Here is an 18206-nt window from a genome sequence, read left to right as displayed (position 1 = left end):
TGGAGGCTGAAGTCCAAGGTCAGGGTGCCTGCAGACTCCGTGTCTGGTGGGGCCCCGCTTCCTGGGCCACAGGTGGTGCACCGTCTCCCTGAGTCCTCCACGGTGGAAGAGGTGGGGGGGCTCCGTGGGGTCCCCACGAGGGTTCCACCCTCACGACATACCCACCTCCAGAGCCCCCCTACACATCTCACTGCGGTCCAGGTTTCGACATAGGAATTTGGGGGCGGCAATCATTCTGTTTACAGCAACCTGTGAGAGCATCTTGATCATATAGTCTTAGAAAATTACCTATTTTATTTAGATTTTCACTTTTCTTTTTTTTTTTTTTTTTTTTTTTTTTTTTTTTAAAGGATTTTATTTATTTACTTCTACAGAGAGGGGACGGGAGGGAGAAGGAAGGAGAGAGGTGGAGAAACATCAATGAGCCAGAGATACATCAATCTCTTGCCTCTCACACGCTCGCAACTGGGGACCTGGCTCGCAAACCAGGCATGTGCCCTGACTGAGAATCAAACCGGCGACCCTTTGGTTTGCAGGCCGACGCTCAATCCACTGAGCCACACCAGCTTGGGCAGATTTTCACTTTTCACATATTTATTTTCAAATATGTTCCCATGGTGATAGCCTCTTCTCATTTTCAAAGAACCAGCTCTTATTTCCCCTAAGAGTAATTTTGTTTCTACTTCAGCACTTCAGGTGTTGCCTAAATGTCCTCCTACTGCTTCCTGTGGAGTCTTGCTGCTGCGGCTCCTTCCCTGAATTCCGAGGTTGGGTGTACGCGCCAACCGTCGCCAACCTTGCGGGGGGGGGGTCCTCCGTGCAGGCGTCGAAGGCTTCCCCTGCCCCCCCAGCCCGTGGCCACACCCGGCTGGGTCTGGTGAGGAGCGCGCACACTCTCGCTCACCAACCCGGCGTCATTTCAGTCTTACTCCCTCCCGTCGTTACTAGCGGTGAGCAGCGAGCGCCCAGACAGAGGGAAATAGAGCAGGCCCGCCATTACCATCTAACAAAGAACCTAGCAGGAGGCTGGAAGCAAAAGGGAGACGTGCCTCCCCCGTGAACTTGGCCGTCCTGAGCGAGGTCCCACGAGATGGCCGGGAGACCAAACGTCCCCAGCAGGGACAAGGCAGGAAGCAGGGAGTCCTTGGGGCTCTGCTGGGAAAAGGAGCCTTTTTCATTAGACAAAGAGCCTTTCCTAACAGAAGGAAAGCCTTTGTAGCTGTACATTGTTCCCAAGGTTTAGGAGGGGAGAAGGAGGGGGACCTAGAAGCTGACTAACCCCTGAACCCCAGTAGCTGGCACTCAGACTAGCGAAGTGCCCACTTGTCGCCTTGGCCCTAGCATGTAAAGCAAACTCACTCACTAACACACTTACTAACAACTTCATTTCCTCCGTGCGTGTGGCATTCAGACGTGCCCCGCGCACGGGTGCCTGCCTACGGTCCGTTAATAAACTTGCTGCCTCAATGCCACTGTACGTGTCTGTGTGGCGCTTGAATTTGTGTCTTGTGAGCGAGACAAGCACCGAGAAACCATCTCCGGGAGTGGCAGGGCCCTGCCTTGGGTCTCCTCTGCGACAATGGAACCAGCACGGCCTTGAACTTCCTCCGTGTTAGGTTCCCCACCCCCGGGGTCAGAGAAGGCCACCTGTAAGTTTCTTCCTTGAAGAATGTATTGATGTTGCGGGGGGGGGGGGGGTGGGGGGGGGTGGAGGGGGGCGAGGGCCTGATTAACAGAGTGGCAATGTTCACAGGCTTCTGAGAAGGGCCCGGACGTCCTCCGCAAGGGTTGCCCCAGGTGTGATTGGGTGGCACCCTCAGATGTGGCGGCAGCAGAGACTTCGAGGACCCACTGTTTTCTCAGGGTGGACAGGGGCCCAGGGCCTGCCGAGGGAGGGTGACTCCAGGTGTTAGTGGCATTGGGCATCTTTGTCCTGGAGGGCATGGTGTGGGGGGCCAGGGGCAGAGAGGGCCGAGGCTGTCTGAGAAAGTGAGGGGTTTGGGTCTGAAGGGGGTCCCGCACTGTACACCCTCAGGCACTGCCTCCCCCACTGGGCTGTAAGTTCTTGTGGAAGCGTCAGTCTCTCTGTCTTCAGTAAGACCACAGACTTGCCCCGGGCAGGACTGTGTCCACTCAGTCCCTCAGCCTTGGGGCACCTAGCAGTGTGCCACACCCCAGGGCCCCTTCTCAGCTCCTCCTCTCCCCTGCCCTGTGTGCAGGCTCACAACAGGGCCCCACCCAGGACCCCAGCCTGCTTCCTCCCCCACGGCCCAGCTCTGGGCGGGTCGACCCACGAGCCCCACATAACAAAGAGCACAGCCACCCGCGAGCCCCAGCCCCAGCTCAGAGCACGCAGGCCCTTTGAGGAGGGGACAGTGGAGGGGCCCTGAGGGGAGAAAGCAGAGGGGCATTGGGACACTGTCGACTTTTAAAGAGTCAGCACGGCCTTCTGGTCCGGGTCACCAGGGAGCTGCTGGAAGCAGCCGCTCTGCAGACGTGTGTCCCCGCAGCGGGCTCTGGCCCCAGCCCAGCCAGCCGGCTGCCAGCTGCTGCTGGCTGGACCCTGAGTCAGCAGCCAGTGCCCAGCACACGGCCAGAGCCCAGCAGAGCTGTGCAGGCCAGCGCAGGTCCCTGGGGGCCCCCAGACTGGCCGCACAGAGCCCTGTCACTTGGGGCCCTGCCAGCCTCCACCTCAATGGGTAGGGGTCTCCAGCTCTGCTCTGCCCCATCTGTGGCTCCTGGCTTCCAAGACCGGGACCGCCAATGCCCCTTGCCTGCAGGCTATGGCGTCGTGCAGCACCGGTCCTGCCTCCTGGTGACGCTGCATGAGGTGAGACCAGGAACTGTGCAGAGGCAGGTCTTCAGCCAGCCCACCCTCCGGGGAACGTGCCTCCACCACTTCAAGCCTGTGGCGGCAGGGCGGCCACCGGGAGCCCGCTTCCCACCACGCCCAGCTCTGTGGCCCCTGCCCTGCTGCTCTGTCCCCACAGAAGCTGTGGGAGTCTCGGAAAGAGTGTTGGGCCAGGGCTGTGGCTTGGACTGACCTCAGGTCCCTCTGTCCCTCTGGGGCTTTTTTGACTCTCTCAGCCTCAGTTTTCTCATCTGAGAAACAGGGGTGACCGTCGCGCCTCCCTGTGTGGGACAGCGTGAGTGACCCGAGCTCAGTCATTCATGAAGAGGTGCTCTGCAGATTCTGCAGCACACTGGGAGGGCAGGGGGCCCGCACGGGTGTGGGGCCCGAGGCTGTCCCCCTGGCTACCCCTCTGTGTTGCAGTGCTGGCCGTTCCAGCTGAAGCCCCCAGTCAGCAGAGCTCCGGCCAAGCCTCAGGCTGCCTTCAGGTCACCCTGGTGGAGAGTCCCGGCCCCCGGACTCGAGTCCGTGGCCAGCTCCCAGCCCTCGGCCCCACTGCACGTGCCGAGCCGGTGGCCGGGGCTCTGCTAGGCTTCCTTCTGCTGCATTCAGACCCATGTCTGGTGTCTGGTCTCCGCCCCATCTTGGCAGCCCCAGGTCTGCAGGAGACCTGTCTGCACCATCGCTGAGGATTCTGAATGCTCTGCACAGGTGCTGGCCTCCCAGCTGGGGGTCTGGGCCACACCCCCTGCTCAGGACTGGGAAGGACAGCCTGGCTCCCCGACTATTCACACACGGCCTGATGGCTCGTTTGTTCTGCTCTCCCCGAACCCCAAGGAGCGTGTTGGACCCACTTTGAACACGACCGGAAACTCTCAGAGGATGGAACAGATGAGCAGAGGATGGGAACGTTCCAAACAGTGGTGAGGCAGGAAGCCTGCATGGAGGAGGCATCCCAGCGGGGCTTGGGAGGACAGGAAGTCTCAGTTTTAGGGAAAGGCCGCAGGAGCTGAAGAGAAAGTGTGATAGGGGTGGGCAAGGCCTGCCATAGGGCAGCTGGAGGGCGCCCCCCACCCCCAGCGCCCCTGGCCGGACCCGGTGGGCAAGATGCCTCAGCTAGAAGGGGGCTCTGTGGATGCAGGACCCAGAGTTCGGATCAGGGAAACTGCCCCATGCAGGGCATTCTTGGGGCCGGGACCTGCTCAGCTGGTTGAGCGAAGTTGGGAAGAAAAGGGTCCTGGCCCGGCCGGCAGGACCCCGCCTGGACATCAACCCGCGGGCTTACAGCAAGCCCTTCCCTTGGTTTTCCCATGTTGGCCTCTGTTTCCCCTTGTGAAAATGCAGCTGGGGATCAGGAACCGCACCGCGATGCGGCTCGAGCTCATAGAGCCCCCGCGGTTCGGCCCCACTTCAGGGTCGCGACCCTGCACGCCGCGGGCCGCCCTCCCTCGGGCCGCAGCCGGACGCCGGCCCCCAGGGCTCCGCAGGCGGGGTTGGACACGCCCGCCGTTGCTATGGCAGTGTCGTTGCCCGGCGACGCGGGGCTCAGGGCTCGGCGACTAGGCTGTTGCTAGGGCAACCGAGAGGGGAGTCCAGGGGCGGGGACGTCGGTGGGCGGGGCCTCCGGTGGGGCGGTCTCGGCGTCTGGCAGGTGGTCCAGACGGGGACGTCCCAGCCTGCGCGGTGGCCCCGCGGAGGAGCGCAGGCCCTGCGGCTGGTTCCCGGTGGGGCGGACGCCCAGGGTGCCGACCGGGCTGCGGCGGGGCAGCCGCCCCCACACCCCACGGCCGTCCGCAGGCCCCCCAGCCCCGGCCCCAGCCAGCTCCGCAGGCCCGTTTCCCCTGCTCGCTGCTCTGACTGCAGGTCATTGCGTGTTTTCGTGGAAACCTCGGCAGCTTCGTGACGACACTTTGTCTGACCTGCCCCGAACGCTCTGCTTCCCATCACTTTTCGCGGATTCCTTAGGTTTTCCTGGTGCGCTCACCACCCCTTCGCCTGTGAACGGCGACAGCTTTGTTCCCTCCCTGCCGAGAGTGTTCTTTCTAGCGCCTCCCACGTGCAGTGGCGACTGCTGGTCCTTCGAAGTAAAACGAAGGTGACGTGCCCGTTCCCCACGGTAACCGGACCCTTTGCCGTCTGCACAGGGTTTGCAGGGCGCCCGGCTCTGGCCCCAGCGCTTCGCCCGTGAGCGCTCACCGCCGCTGTCCGAGGTGGGACAGGAGTGGAACCTTTTCAAAACAGAGGACACAGCTGGGAGGACATGCTGACGAACATCTCAGAAGGGAGGGCATCAGAACGTGGTGGTAAAAGGCGACAACAGGCCCCGATGGAGTCGCTTGTGCTGTGTCCATGTCACCTGGCCGACTGAACGCCTGACCTAACCGCGGGCCCCAGAATGTCCTGGTCGGCCGTCTCTGAAGACCCTTTCCATCCCTCAGAGGGTGGCCGGCCCAGGCCTGAGACCCTCCATCCCCCGTGGAAGTTTCCCTGCCGCCTTCCTGTCTGTAAAACCTCCCCTCCTGCAGCTTGGAGGAGCTCTTTCTACGCGCTAGAAGGGACCCGGCCGACTGGAGAGTCTTGAATGAAGCCAGTTTGATCTTTACTTCCACTGTGGCGTTTCCGTTGTTAGCCGGGGGCTGAAAGAACAGCGGGTGAGCCGGTCCAGGGCTACAGTGTGAGGATGTGCGAGTTAGGTCCGGTCACTTCGATGGGGGAGGGGCACTGAATCCTGCAGGACCAGAAGGCGATGGGGAAGGGACAGAAAGGGCGAAGTGGAGAGTAAGGGCCCCAGAGGACAGATGGGCCAGCGTGCAGGGCCTAGGAGTCCCGACAGAAGGAAGATATTACAACACGGAAGAGAAAATATTTGAAAACCACAGAGATACATTTTCCAGAATTGAAGAAAAATACACTCTGATTGAAAGGGCTCACAGCCTCAAATAGAAGAGATAAAGAGAAATCCACACCATTGGAAAGTTCTGGAAACATCCCCAAAGAACATGGCACAAGAACCCGATGGACAGTGGATACTGGACTTTTCTACAGAATACAAGGAGACCACAAGGTAGTATTTTTAAGTGTTGAAGGAAACACACTTTCCACCTAGAGTTTTACATCCAGCCAAGTTGAAAGTATAATAAAAGTATCCTCAAGAATACCAGGCTTCAGAAGGCTTTTCACCCCCAGACCCACATTAATAATACTTTGTATTTCCTAAGTAACACCACGCAGGAGAAGCTCCAAGAGGTATGGAAAATAAGGATGATATTATCTTGGGATGTGTACTAATTGTCTTAAACAAAAGCAAGGACCCAAGAAAAGGAAAAGGTAATATCCACGATAGTTCGGCGCTGTGATTCCGGACAGTAACAGTATCGACAGCACCGAGGAGCAAGGGCTGTGTCCAAGCGAAAGTACTCCTGTAGTACTTGCAGGGGAAGACGCAGCTTCAGGGGTACACGGGGCAAACAAAGGAAAGTGGTTCTTGCCCTGGCCGGCGTGGCTCAGTGGCTTGAGTTCCGGCCTGCCAACTGAAAGGTCACCAGTTTGATTCCTGGTCAGAGCACGTGCCTGGGTTGTGGGCCAGGTCCCCAGCTGGGGGTGAGCAAGAGGCAACAGATCGATGGAGCTCTCACACACTGATGTTTCTCTCCCTCTCTTTCTCCCTCCCTTCCCCTCTCTCTATAAATAAATAAATAAATAAATAAACAAATAAATAAATAAATAAATAAAATATTTTAAAAAATAAAACATGTTTTAAATCAAGGGCAGTGGCCACAGAATAGAGACAATAAAGGTAAGCCAGTAAAAGAAAACTCACTATACTCAGTGAGAAAGAAATAAGAAGTTATACAGTGAATGCAAACTTTTAATAATATAGCCAAGCTAATTCTCTATATAACTAATTACTATAAATGTAAGTAAACTAAATTCCAATTAACAGGTACAAACAAGTTACATTTTAAAACTTCAACAATGGGTTGCTTAAAAGAGATACACTTAGGAAAAGATACAAAGTTCCAAAGTTCAGAACAAAAAAGTTGGCAAAAGACATACAAGACCAATAATGAACCAGAGGAAACTGGGTTGACATCTTAATATATAACATTCAAATTTGAGGCAATAAATAAAAATAGAAAAAAACCAACAACAAAGAAGGCCACCCAAGCAGGCCCATGGACAGGCCACGCCCCTCTGCATCTTTCTGACGCTTAACAGGCCCCAGTGAGCAGCACATCGCAGCAGCCTGAACCGCGGGAGAAAAGATAGTACAACCATTGTAACTGGAGAATTTAACTCAAAAACAACTTAATAGCTCGAGTAGACAAAAAGTAGCAGGATCTCCAATCCTGAACTATTAGACGTGTGCAGAACTCTATATCCATCAAACAGAGATGTAGAATATGTACAGACCGAGCGTTCGGCCCTACAGAAGCTTCGATTTATTTCTGGGGCAAAATTCTGTGTGGACTGAGCTGCTGCTCCGGTTGTGCTTCTAACCCCCTTTGCCCCAGGTTCCCAGGGTCCGCCCTAGAGGGACTTGGTCACGGTGCCCCTGCCCTCCAGCTGAGTTCAGGAAGGGGGCACTGCCTTATCCTGGAAGGAGGGAGAGTGAGGGCCAGGGGTGTGTTGCCTGCTCCCCTCCAGGCTGGCTGCACCCCCAGCTGAGGCCTCTGCACCCCCCAGGGCCACCCTCTCTTCTCCTTACCCCCCAAGCCACAGTGTCACTCAGCTGGGTGGTTCCCTGCCTGCTACCCACACCTCTGTGAACAGCCCCTTTATCAAACACATCTCAAATTACCGGGTTTGAGTGTGCCATCTGCTTTCTTCCAGGATCCTGACAGAGCACAGAATTTGCTCTCAAACAAGAGCACAATTAAATTAGAAACTGTCAACAAAAGATTATAATGAAAGAAACTCGATTGGAAAGTAAATAACATTGTTAAATGACCCATGGGTTAAAAGGAGGTTACCAGGGATATTAAGAAATGTTTAGATCTGAATGATAACGAAAGCACGGGGCGTCCCAATTTGCGAGACTCAGTAAGGTAATGCTGTGTAAGGAATTTTGTAATTTTAAATAGATCTGTCAGAAAAGGAGAAGGTTTAGAAATAAACGAAATAAGCATTTAGCGCATGGGAGCAACAGACCAAATCCAAAGAACCTAGAGAGAAGGAAACACTGTAACAGATCAGGACCAAAACAAATGGGTACAGGGAAAGATGAGAATATTAACCAAACTAAACCTTAGTCCTTTGAAAATGTTTTACAATGTTACAAAAGAAAAATGCAGCGCTGGCTGGTGTGGCTCAGTGGATTGAGCACCTACCAGCGAATTGAAAACTCACTGGTTTGATTCCCAGTCAGGGCACGTGCCTGGGTTGTGGGCCAGGTCCCCAGTTGGGGGCGAGAGAGGCAACAGATTGATGTTTCTCTCCCTCTCTTTCTCCCTCCCTTCCCCTCTCTCTAAACATAAATAAAAATAAAATCTTTAAAAAAAGAAAAATGCAAGTAAAATACCAAATGAAAAAGGAGAAATAAGTACAGAAAAAATAGACATAATAGATATGCTACCATTTTTAAAACCTCAGTGAAATGGACTAATTCTTAAAAGCATGTAAAATGACAATTTTGGCTCAAGGAGAGAACTTGACGGGATCAATGAGTATAATAAAAATGGAAAAGATAAAGACCCCTCCCCACTCCCGGGGGGCCCAGATCGTTTGTTTCCACTAAAAGGTTGGAGGAAAAACAATTTCTCCTTTGTGCAGGTGAGGCTTTGGAGGGCAGGGCGGTGGAGGGCGGTCTCCTCTGCAGACGGTCCTTTCAAGGACCGTGCCACACAGATGCTGCAAACTGGGGCGCCGCGCCTCCTGCCCCCGGGGCTATGTGAGCGGGAGATGGCTGCCCAAGCAAGGCCCTAGGGCGGCGCGGAGCCCGGCGGGGCACCGGGTCGGGGCGGGGGTGTGGGGGGTGGGCTTAGCCCGGGGATGCTGAGGACGCAGGCGGCAGGCGCTCGGATGGAAACGGATGGGCCGCGTTTCAAGGTGGCATGACGTCACCGCCCCACCGCAGTTCCGGTGGGTGAGCCGGCCGAGGCTTTGTCAAAGTTGCCTGGTGCTAGGCAGCGGGCGGAGGTTGGTGGCGCACACAGGGATGCCAGTCTGTCCCTGGTGGCCCGCAGAGGGGCTGGCGGTGGACGACGGCCCCAGTTTGCCAGTGGGGACCCAGAGCAGCGTGTCCCTTGGTGGCCCCGGGAGGTTAGGCTGGAGAGACAGGGTGTGAGGACAGCGGGGGCTGAGGACCCGGAGCGCTGGGGCGGGCGGGGGCGCGGTCTCCCGGGTGCTGCCTGGCGGAGGAGGGGGCGGGCCCGCAGGCCCGAGGGTTGCATCATCCTGCTGCGAGGGCTGTCCCCGAGGCTCTGGTCCGGTCCAGTGTTCTGGCCGAACTCACCTGTTACACTCGAGTCCGTGTTCCCGTCTTGCCCCTACTGCCGCTCCCTGGTGCAAGGAGCCCCTCCCAGCTTTGTCCCTTCGAGAGGACGCGTTCGTGCTGCTGCCCTCGCGGGGGCAGGTGGAGAGAGATTTCGGGTTTGCAAGAGAAAAGGGTCAGATTCCGGAGGGCCCGGCGCGGGGTCAACGGACAGGTTCTGTTGGGTAGCGGGCCTCGGGGGTTGGGTGCTGCCGGGTCCCTGTTCTCGGCCAGGTCGCCGGGGCGCGCAGGGCCGCACAGGGAAAGGGGGCCTCTCGTCCAAGCCTGGGGGTCAGTCCCCCACCTCTCCATCCAGCGCGTCGCGGCGTCAGCAGTGATGTCACGGCCGGGACCCAGCCCCCTTTGGCTCCAGCCCCATCCCCGCGGCGGCCGCGACGCCCGTCCCTCTCCCCGCGCGACAAACGAGCGGGCGGCTGGACTCGGGCGCCGCGCGCAGCCAACCAGCGCGGCGGGAGGGGCGGGGGGCGGGGCGGGGGGCGCGCAGCCCGTCACGCGGGGCCGCCCTCACACCGCCCAGTGCAGCCCAGGAGCAGCAGCAGCTCGGTGCTCGGGGACCCGAGCCCTGCTAGCGCCCATGCCGGGACGCCGCCAGTGACGCCGGAGAGGTAAGGCCGCCGCCCTCCCGGCCTTCTCCGCCGCGCCAGGCATCCCGCATCCTGCACCTGCTTGGACTGCGCCCCGGCGGGGAGCTGGCACCGGTCGCCGCGGTCCTGGTTGCGGCCCGAGCGGCTGGCGCCGCGCGGCGCCATCCCTTCCCCCACCCTCCTTCGTCCCCGAGGATAACAATGGGGCAAATTCAGGGGTGTCCGCCCTTCATTCCAGCCTAGCAGGGCTCTCTGGAAAGGCTCCTTCGCTGCGGGCCCTGCTGCGGCGGCGGCGCTCTCGGCTCGGATGGGCGGGGGTCGCCAGGGGCAGACGAGCGCCTCCAGCGACGTCTCGAGACACCCCGCGTCCCTCCCCGACTCTGCTACTCCTGGAGAGGAGCCACAGAGCAGGGATGCGACGCGGGCTGCGCCTGGACTGGCGGGGCGCGGAGGGGGGTGCGAGAGGGGCGGAGAGGACCGGAGAGGACTCGGACAGGGGCACCGGGGAGGGGCGCGGCTGCAGCGGCTGGGCCCGGGGGAAGGGCGCCCAGGGCTCGGGGCGCGAGTAGCTGCCCTGGCCCCCGGGGTGGGGGAGGGCAGATGTTGGATCGAGAGCAAAACACGCGGGCGGGCGGGGCGCGCGGGGGCTGCGGCGGGAGGACCGGGCGGCTGGCTTCGTGCGCACATCGGGGGCTGCCCGTCACCCCCACCCCAGCCGTGTCCTTTCCCAAGAGACCCCAACTCCTTTCCAGAAAGATCAATCACTTGGAGCGACCACCCGCGGACAAGGCCTGCGTCTACGCGGCCAGCGCCCCGGTAACAGGTGTGGCCTGGCGGCGGGCGCGGAGGGGGCTGCGGGACCTGGACATCTCGGCCGCGGCGCTCCGCAGGCACCCGGGCGCGGATGTCGGGGAGGGAGAGCGCAGGAAAGACCTTCGTCCTCCCCCTTTAAGCGGCCCCCCACTCTCACTCTCCCGGGGGTCCGGGGGGCGTCCGCAGTCGGCGGGGCGCTGGGTGGGCAGCGGGTGGGGGTACAGCCGGCCGCAGGGCCGGGAGGGGGAGGGGAGAGGGAATGCCAAGTCATGGGGCCTGCAGGGCGCGGGCGCGACGTCACCCGGGCGCGGACGCGATGCGCGCCCACGGCCCCAGGAACACGGACATTCCCCCGGAGACCGGTGGACCCCTCCCCAAACGGCCGCCCCCAGGGGTTGCCTGAATTGTGGGATTAGAGGGCCCTTGGGGCTATCGGGTTGGATCTGCGGGGCGGGGGCTGGGGTGCGGTGGCCCCGTCTTAACCCTGGGGGCTCAGGCGCAGGAGTCACGTCAGACCTGTCCTCTCCATCCTGGTCCCAGCTGGCAAAGGGGCACTGCCAGGGCCACCTCGCCCATCAGCCTCCCTTCTGAGAAGGCAGCTTCTGGTCCGAAGGGAAACCACGGGGTCCAGCGTGGGGGGTTGGGGCTGCACCTGGCGGCCATTTTGCAGGTGTGGCTGTGGGACCAGGGTGGTCAGGTTTGGAGCAGGTGCGCCTGCGGCGCCTGCCGCGGCCGCAGTGCAGGTGAGCATCTGACAGGGAACAGAGTGTCCCCGTCTGTGTGTGGCCACAGGGCAGCGAGGCTGGGACCCCGTCCAGTGCAGTCAGGGCCCCAGCCCCAAGGCTACCAGGGACAGCCTTGCAGGGACCGCCTGTCCAAGGCCAGCTGCATGCCCGCTCCCCCAGCCCCAGACTGCCCCTGGGGGCCACCCGCTGCAGCTGCGGCCCGGCCAGGTGGAGACAGGCTCTGCCCAAAGCCCAGAGCTGGTTCTGGCTGAGCTGGGCCTCATACCCGGATGCGTTAGGCAGAGGGGTCCAGACATCCAGCCTTGCCCCCTCCCATTGTCCTTGACGTCACCTGTGCTGGCCCAGGCTGACTGTCCTGTGGGAGCAGAGCAGGGAGGTCTCCCATGGGCTCTGGGGAAGGCGGGATGGGGTGGGGGAGGCGGAGATGGAAGGCTTGGGTGGGGGATGGAGGAGCCTTTGCAGGCCACCAGGCTCTCACAGGCCAGCGGAGGGGTGGGGAGCTGGGTGTGGCAGGTGGGGGACGTTCTGGAGGTGCCCTGGTACCACAGCATGGGGCATGGGGGCTGTGGGAGGCTGCCAGCATTGGAACCATGCCCTGACCTTTAGGACTGACTGACCAGGGCCCCTGCCCAACCCTGTGCTTCTGAGAGCCGAGAGGGCCTGAGCTGGAGCCCCTGGGGTGCAGAGTGGCTGGCCAGGGGTCACTCAGCAGCTAGTGTCCCCCCAGGATGAGCATGTGCTTGTCCTCCTGCCAGTGCACTTAGTGTACTTAGCCCAGGACAGGGCTGACCACCCCGTTGGCCACAGAGAGCCCAGAGAGCCCACTGTGTCACCTCTACTGTCCCTGTGTCCCTTTCTTGCCCTGGAGCATCTCAGAACTCTCTTGGGGCCGGTCCACACCCTGCCCCAAATCTGCCATCTTGGGGGTGTGCAGGGGCACAGCCAGGCTGGTGGGCAGTGAAGTCTTCCATTTCTGTTCCCTTAGCAGACTGCCTGTGCCCACCTGGTCCCCCTTCCTGCCCACAGGCACACCCTGGCCTGGGGCAGAACCCCCACACCCCCCACAGGGCTGCGCCCCAAAGACCTTGCACCCCACTGCTCCACCTGGCCTAGCAGGGTTGCTGCTGGACTCCTGACCGTGACTGGGTCGTGTTCAGTTCTGATCCTGGCCACCGGCTGACCAGGTACCCCCTGAGGCCCCAGCCCAGAGCCCCCAGCCCAATGAAGGAGCCATTCATTGCCGTGGGGTCACTGGAAGAGTGTAGGGGGCATTCAGAGCCAGCTGCCAGCTGAGGCTGAGCCTCCTGACCCCTCCCAGCCCCTCGTGAGGGCCTCAGCCCCCACAGCACCACCTGCACCTGCATTCTCCCTAGCTCCCGGGCTCGGGTCCGCCTGTGCAGCTGAAGCTGAGCCCCTTGTGGCCTGTGGGTCACCTCCATCCGGACACTCTGCCTGGGTGGCTGGGGCCCCCTCTCTACAGCCTCCTCGCCCTGCCTTTTACCCCCTAACCCCCAGCTCCGTGGGGTGGGGAAGTGTCTCTCCCCCCCTCCCCCGCCTCTCTCAGATTTTAGCTCCTGGGAGGTCTAAGGAAGGCAGGCTGGGACCCCACCTGCCCAGTTCCCTGTTCTTAGTCCTCGCCCTGCCCCACGTAGCCCCACTCGCACACTCAGTCTCACACACCTGCACACACGCTCACCGCCACACACACACACACACACACACACACACGGTTCACAGCGGCTGTGTTCCCGCAAAGGCTGTCCCCACCTAGAAGCCCGCTGTGAGTGCCCCCAGGGCGTCCCCCCACCCCCGCTGCAGGTTGGGGGTGGGGAGGAAGAGTGTGGGTATTTACTGGGTGCAGCCTGCAGTGTACACGACACGTAAGCTCCTCATCTGATGCCCCCCAAGATCCCACGAGGCAGGTGGTGGTGTCCCGTCTTTCAGGCTGAGAGACTGCGGCCCCTGAGAAGGGTGTGCCTTGTCAGGGAGGATCTGGGACTTCTCCCAGCTTCCCCTGTCTTCCGGAGTTTTCTGTTGCCCTCTCCGCGCCCCTCTACAGCCCTGGCCCGCCCCTCTGCCCTGCCGGCACAGGCCTGCCCAGCGCTCCCACAGCAAGCGCCTCTAAATGCTGCTGCAGGTGGGGCCCAGGAGGCTTTAGTGGACTTGGTCCATTTCCTGAGGGCCCAGCTGTCACCTCACCAGGGTGGGGCCCTCTGTGTGTCTCCATTTAGAGCCTGCGGGGTCCTGAGGCCGCTGCCTCCCTTCCTCGGGGTCTCCTGAAACACGGCTCTTGGTTTTGTAGGTGGAGTGGCCCCAGCTGCTCCCGAAGGTCCCGCTCCCCTTGAGCCCAGCCTCTGACTTTCCCTCAGAGGCAGGTGGTGACCCAGGACTGCCCTGGAGGGGTGTCAGGTGTCCTGGGTCCCACCACGGTGCCTCAGTTTCTTCCTCCACCTGTCATCAACTCAGGTCCGGTTGGCGTGTGGCAGGGCTGGACTGTGAATGCCCAAGGCCATGGCGCTAAGGCAAGGGGGTCACTCAGCTGCTGAGTGTCATTCTCCACCTGCTCCTGGGGCCAGGGCCACGCCGTGGCCGTGGTCCCTGGTGCTTGGGAGGATAAGTGGGTGCAGGAGACCAGACCCAGACCAGAGGGGGAACCTCAGGGCCACATCCGTCCCTTTTGCTCCGGCTTTACCCTTAGGCATAACATATTTGGTGTTTTCTTTCCCTAGATCTGAGCCATCTTTTTCTTACATTGAATGCACTTCCTTTGTCCTCAGCTCTCCCCAGCTCTCTGACACACTCTCTCTTCCTGTCCCCCACCCCTGGAAGCCAGCTCCGTCCTGGGTTGGACTCTGTGTCTCCGACCCCAGAGCTGCTTCTTTCTTGGTTTCCTGTCTTGTTTTGCTGGAACACACTCTTGTGTGAATGTCTAGCATGGCCAAGTGAGGGTGTCTCTGCTCCGTCCTTCGATGGGTGGATGGTTGGTCGGCAGGCACCTGTTTCTGGTAAATCCTCTCCCTCAGCAGGCTGGAGGCATTATCAGCACCGGCTGCTTCCCGTTGCTTCTGGGGTCTTTGCCAGCAACTGGGCTCTCTTGGGAGCCTCCTATCTGTGGGGTTCCTGCCCACTGTGGGTGGGTCTGCCTGTGCCTTTACTGGTACTGGTCCAGCCCTTTCCCAGGAGGACCGGCTCCGCTCCTCCCCCCTCACTTTCTTTGTTCTCCTCCCTGAGTTCTGCGTTGGTCTTCTGTGTTCTTGCCTTTCTCTCACATAGTCACTCCATCTCCTTGTTTCTGTTCTACGTTCTGGGTAATTTTTGGCCTTCAATTTTGAGGGGTTTTGGGGCTTTTTGCTCAAAACGTGTGAATTTTGTGCTCAGCATTCACGTTTCACCTCCAAGAGCTCCATCTTCCTGGTCATGAACCGGTCCCGTCTCAGCATCCTCCTGTTGTTTTGAAAATGTAGTGTCCCCTGGCAACATTCTGAGGACAGCCATCGAGCTTTGGGGTTCACTTGCTTGTTTTTGCGTCTCTTCCATGGTTTCTCTCTCTTTCCCTCCCGGGCTTGTGTGCCGCCTCCTCCTGCACGTGGAGGCCTGGTGGGTCCATTCACGTCCGGAGGCCCGTGCTCCGAACGGGGGTCTGACGGGAGCTCAGTGGTGGGGGCAATGGCAGACCTTCCTTACGTGAGGGGGTGGGAGCTGGCTGCCCGGCTGTCGCCCCATGATGGAATGCAGAGTGCCAGTATGCACACTGAAGACATCCCTCTTGCCACATCTCAGCCACCTGCTGCCCTGAGAGAGGGGTGGGCAGAGGGGCGTGGAGGTTCTAGGACTGACTGCACCCCAGGCGCCCTTTCCAGCCTGCACCTCGGTGCCCAGGGGCCCAGCCTTGAGCCTGTGACCTCCTCGCACTGCCTGCCTCCTCCCCAGCAGCCAGGAGCTTCCCCCAAGGGAACGTAAAGACATTTCTCCTCTCTCCTCCTGCCCCAGCGCTGTTGGGGGAGCTCGCCCTTCCTCCCGCCCTCCAGCATGCGTTGTGTTTGATGTCGTGACCCCACCCCCAGCCCCCAGCAGGGAAGGGCTCTGGTCCCCTGCCTCATCCGCCTGAGTTCTTGCTCCCCATTATGACCAGACTTCTCAAAAGAACCTAAATCTTTAACACACGCATGTGTAAGGCGCACAAAACCGAACAGAGGGCATGTTAACAAGCACGCACCCACGGCAACCTTAGACATGAAGCCTTTCCAGCATCCTCCCTGCCCCTGGGTGCCCCTACAGCACTCACGTTCACGGGCACCACTAACCCTCCTGTGGGAGCGGGGCCTGGCAGTGCAGGCCGGGGAAGGTCCTGTTCGTGACCAAAGAGAGGGCCTGGAAACACCCAGTCCCGTAGACCCGGGCCTGGAGGTCCACCTGTCCACTGACGTCGGCACCCAGTGCTCCCAGAATTCCATCGTTTGCCCCGGGCCCTCTGCGGGAAGAACTGATTTTGAGTCTGATACCCTGTAGGCTGGAGCTCGCGGGATAAGTAGTCTGCATCTCCCCAAACCATGTTTGCGAGCTTCCAAGGATTCACACGTGACTGTTTCCTTCACTTTCACACCTGGACAGCTTCTGTGTGACTGGACTGCGGGTGTGTATCCAGGCCGGTGGCTAGTTAGGCTGCCTCCCTTCTGTCCCTGCTCCATCCCACTCCTCCCTTTTCTACACAGACACTCGTGTTTGGGGATCTCTCCTGCGATTCTCTGCACCGTCTCCAGGAGTGCAGCCAGGTGGTCTGCAGCTTGAGGGGTGGCTGAATTGTTTTCAGGGTGGCTGTGCCGTTGAACTTCGCCCAGGGGACTGCGCCTTCCTGTCCTATCCTCCCAGCGTTCCCGCGGCCCGACGGTTTGGTGTTGGGATCTCATGGGATGGTCTTGAGCCCCGCTTTCTTTGGCACTGTTGTGGTTGACTGTCTTGCCATGTAAATTGCCTGTGTGTATCTCTGCCCATTTTTTCTTTTATGTCTTTTTTCTTTGGCTTGGTCTGCCCTTTACATGCTCGGCACACGAATCCTTGTCTCCCGTTGTGGGGGCTTCCTGATGTCTGGGCTCTTCCTTCTGGTGCTTTCTGTGGGTTAGGACGTCCTTTTTAAAGGACAGCATGGAGGTGTCACTGTCTTCATTCCCACAACTCCTTGTTCACATGTAGGTGTTCCATCTATGTGGGATTTGTTTGGACATAAAAAGGGGACCAGATCTGGTACTTTTCCAGATGGCTAGCGAGTCGTCTTATTCAGTTCAGGCCACTACAGCACAACACCATGGACGGGGTGCTCACTTATTCCTCACAGTTCTGAGGCTGGACGTCCCAGGTGGGGGCGCTAACGTGGTCGGGGTCTGGTGAGGCCCCTCTCCTGGGGTGCACGTGGCCGAGAGTGGAGAGAGGAAGGAAGCTCTCTCAGGACCCTGACGGCACTAATCCATTCATGGGTCTCCACCCTCATGACCTCGTGTAACCCCAGTCACCTCCCTAAGGCCCCTCCTCAGACCCCCACGTGGGGGGTAGGCCTTCAGCGTACGGGTGTGGGGGACACAGACACCCCACCCATAACACTCAGAACCACTGGGTCAACAGTCCTTCTCCTCGTTGGCCTGGGAAGTCGCGTCGTCAGATATCAGAAGGGCTGTGTCTGTGTAGGTCTGCTTCTGGGGTCCCTCCTGTGACTTTGGTGGTCACCTGCCTCGTCCCAACCCCCTTAGTTACTGTAGCTTTATATGAACTGTCAGTGGGGCATGTGCCTTCTGTCCTCTTGTTATTTCTTGAAATTCGTTTTTGGTGTTCTTAGCATCTTTCTCTTCCACATGCATTTTTAAGGGCAATTTGTCAAGTTTTATAAACAACATGATGGAAATTCATTGGAAATTGCGTTGAATTTTTTTATTCATTTGGGTGAATAAACATTTTGAGGATAGTGTAATGTCCTTTCCATGAATAGGTTATAGTTTTTTATTTAGCTTTCCTATCATGTTTTTTATAAAGTTCAAACGTTTTCTTCATAAAACTAATATGCATTTTTGTGACATTTATTCCTATAAAGGTACTTTATACTTTTGGTTATTTTTTAAATGGTACCTTAAAAATATTTTTTTAAAACTCTTTGTCTCTAGTGTACAGCAACATGGTTGGTTTCTAACAGTTTTGCGGAACCTTCCCACTAGTGCAAATGTTTGTCTGTGGATGCTCTTAATTGTTGCAGACAAGCAAACAGCCTGCACATAGTAACAAGTTTTTGTTTCTTCCTTTCCAACCCATATTTTGTCATTGTTATTTGTTTTTCCTGCCTTATCACTCTGGCTAGGCTCTCTGCTATGATGTTAAATAGAAATGTTGATAGCAGGCATTTTAAACTTGGTCCTGAATTTGAAGGAAATGTTCCTAATATTTCACCATTAAGTGTGAATATTGGGTAGGTTTTTTAGTAGATACCTATTATGAGATTAAAGAAGTTTTATTTTATTCTCATATTACTCAGAATTTAGTCATAAATGAGTTTTGAAAATTACAGAATGCTTCTTCAGTAGCTATTGAGAACCTCATTTGGATTTTCCTCCTTTAATGTGATATGTGGTGAATTACATTAAAAAGCTATGTTAATGTTCCTCCTTACGTGACGTTACCGTACGGGTGTTCCTGGAATAAGCCTACTACTGCATTATCCTTTGTATTTGCTACCTGAA

At 58.3% G+C, this 18206-nt stretch overlaps 1 protein-coding gene across 12 annotated transcripts in view; it reads left to right on the top strand.

Moving 5' to 3' along the window:
• The first annotated feature begins 9765 nt into the window (after positions 1 to 9765).
• KIF1A (kinesin family member 1A) overlaps positions 9766 to 18206 on the top strand; it is a 65657-nt gene continuing 57216 nt past the window's right edge. For 11 of the 12 annotated variants that reach the window (XM_053919322.1, XM_053919321.1, XM_053919316.1 and 8 more), the window contains exon 1: positions 9831 to 9949. The gene's annotated coding sequence lies outside the window, so the exon portion shown is untranslated. Of the gene's footprint in view, positions 9950 to 18206 lie in introns of all 12 variants that reach the window. The other variant, XM_053919315.1, reaches the window with a different exon arrangement.

The sequence above is a fragment of the Desmodus rotundus genome, chromosome 2, assembly GCF_022682495.2.
Source record: "Desmodus rotundus isolate HL8 chromosome 2, HLdesRot8A.1, whole genome shotgun sequence".
Taxonomy (NCBI): Eukaryota; Metazoa; Chordata; class Mammalia; order Chiroptera; family Phyllostomidae; genus Desmodus; species Desmodus rotundus.
Note: the sequence above shows the minus strand (reverse complement) of the source record. Positions and strands in the feature narration are given on the sequence as shown.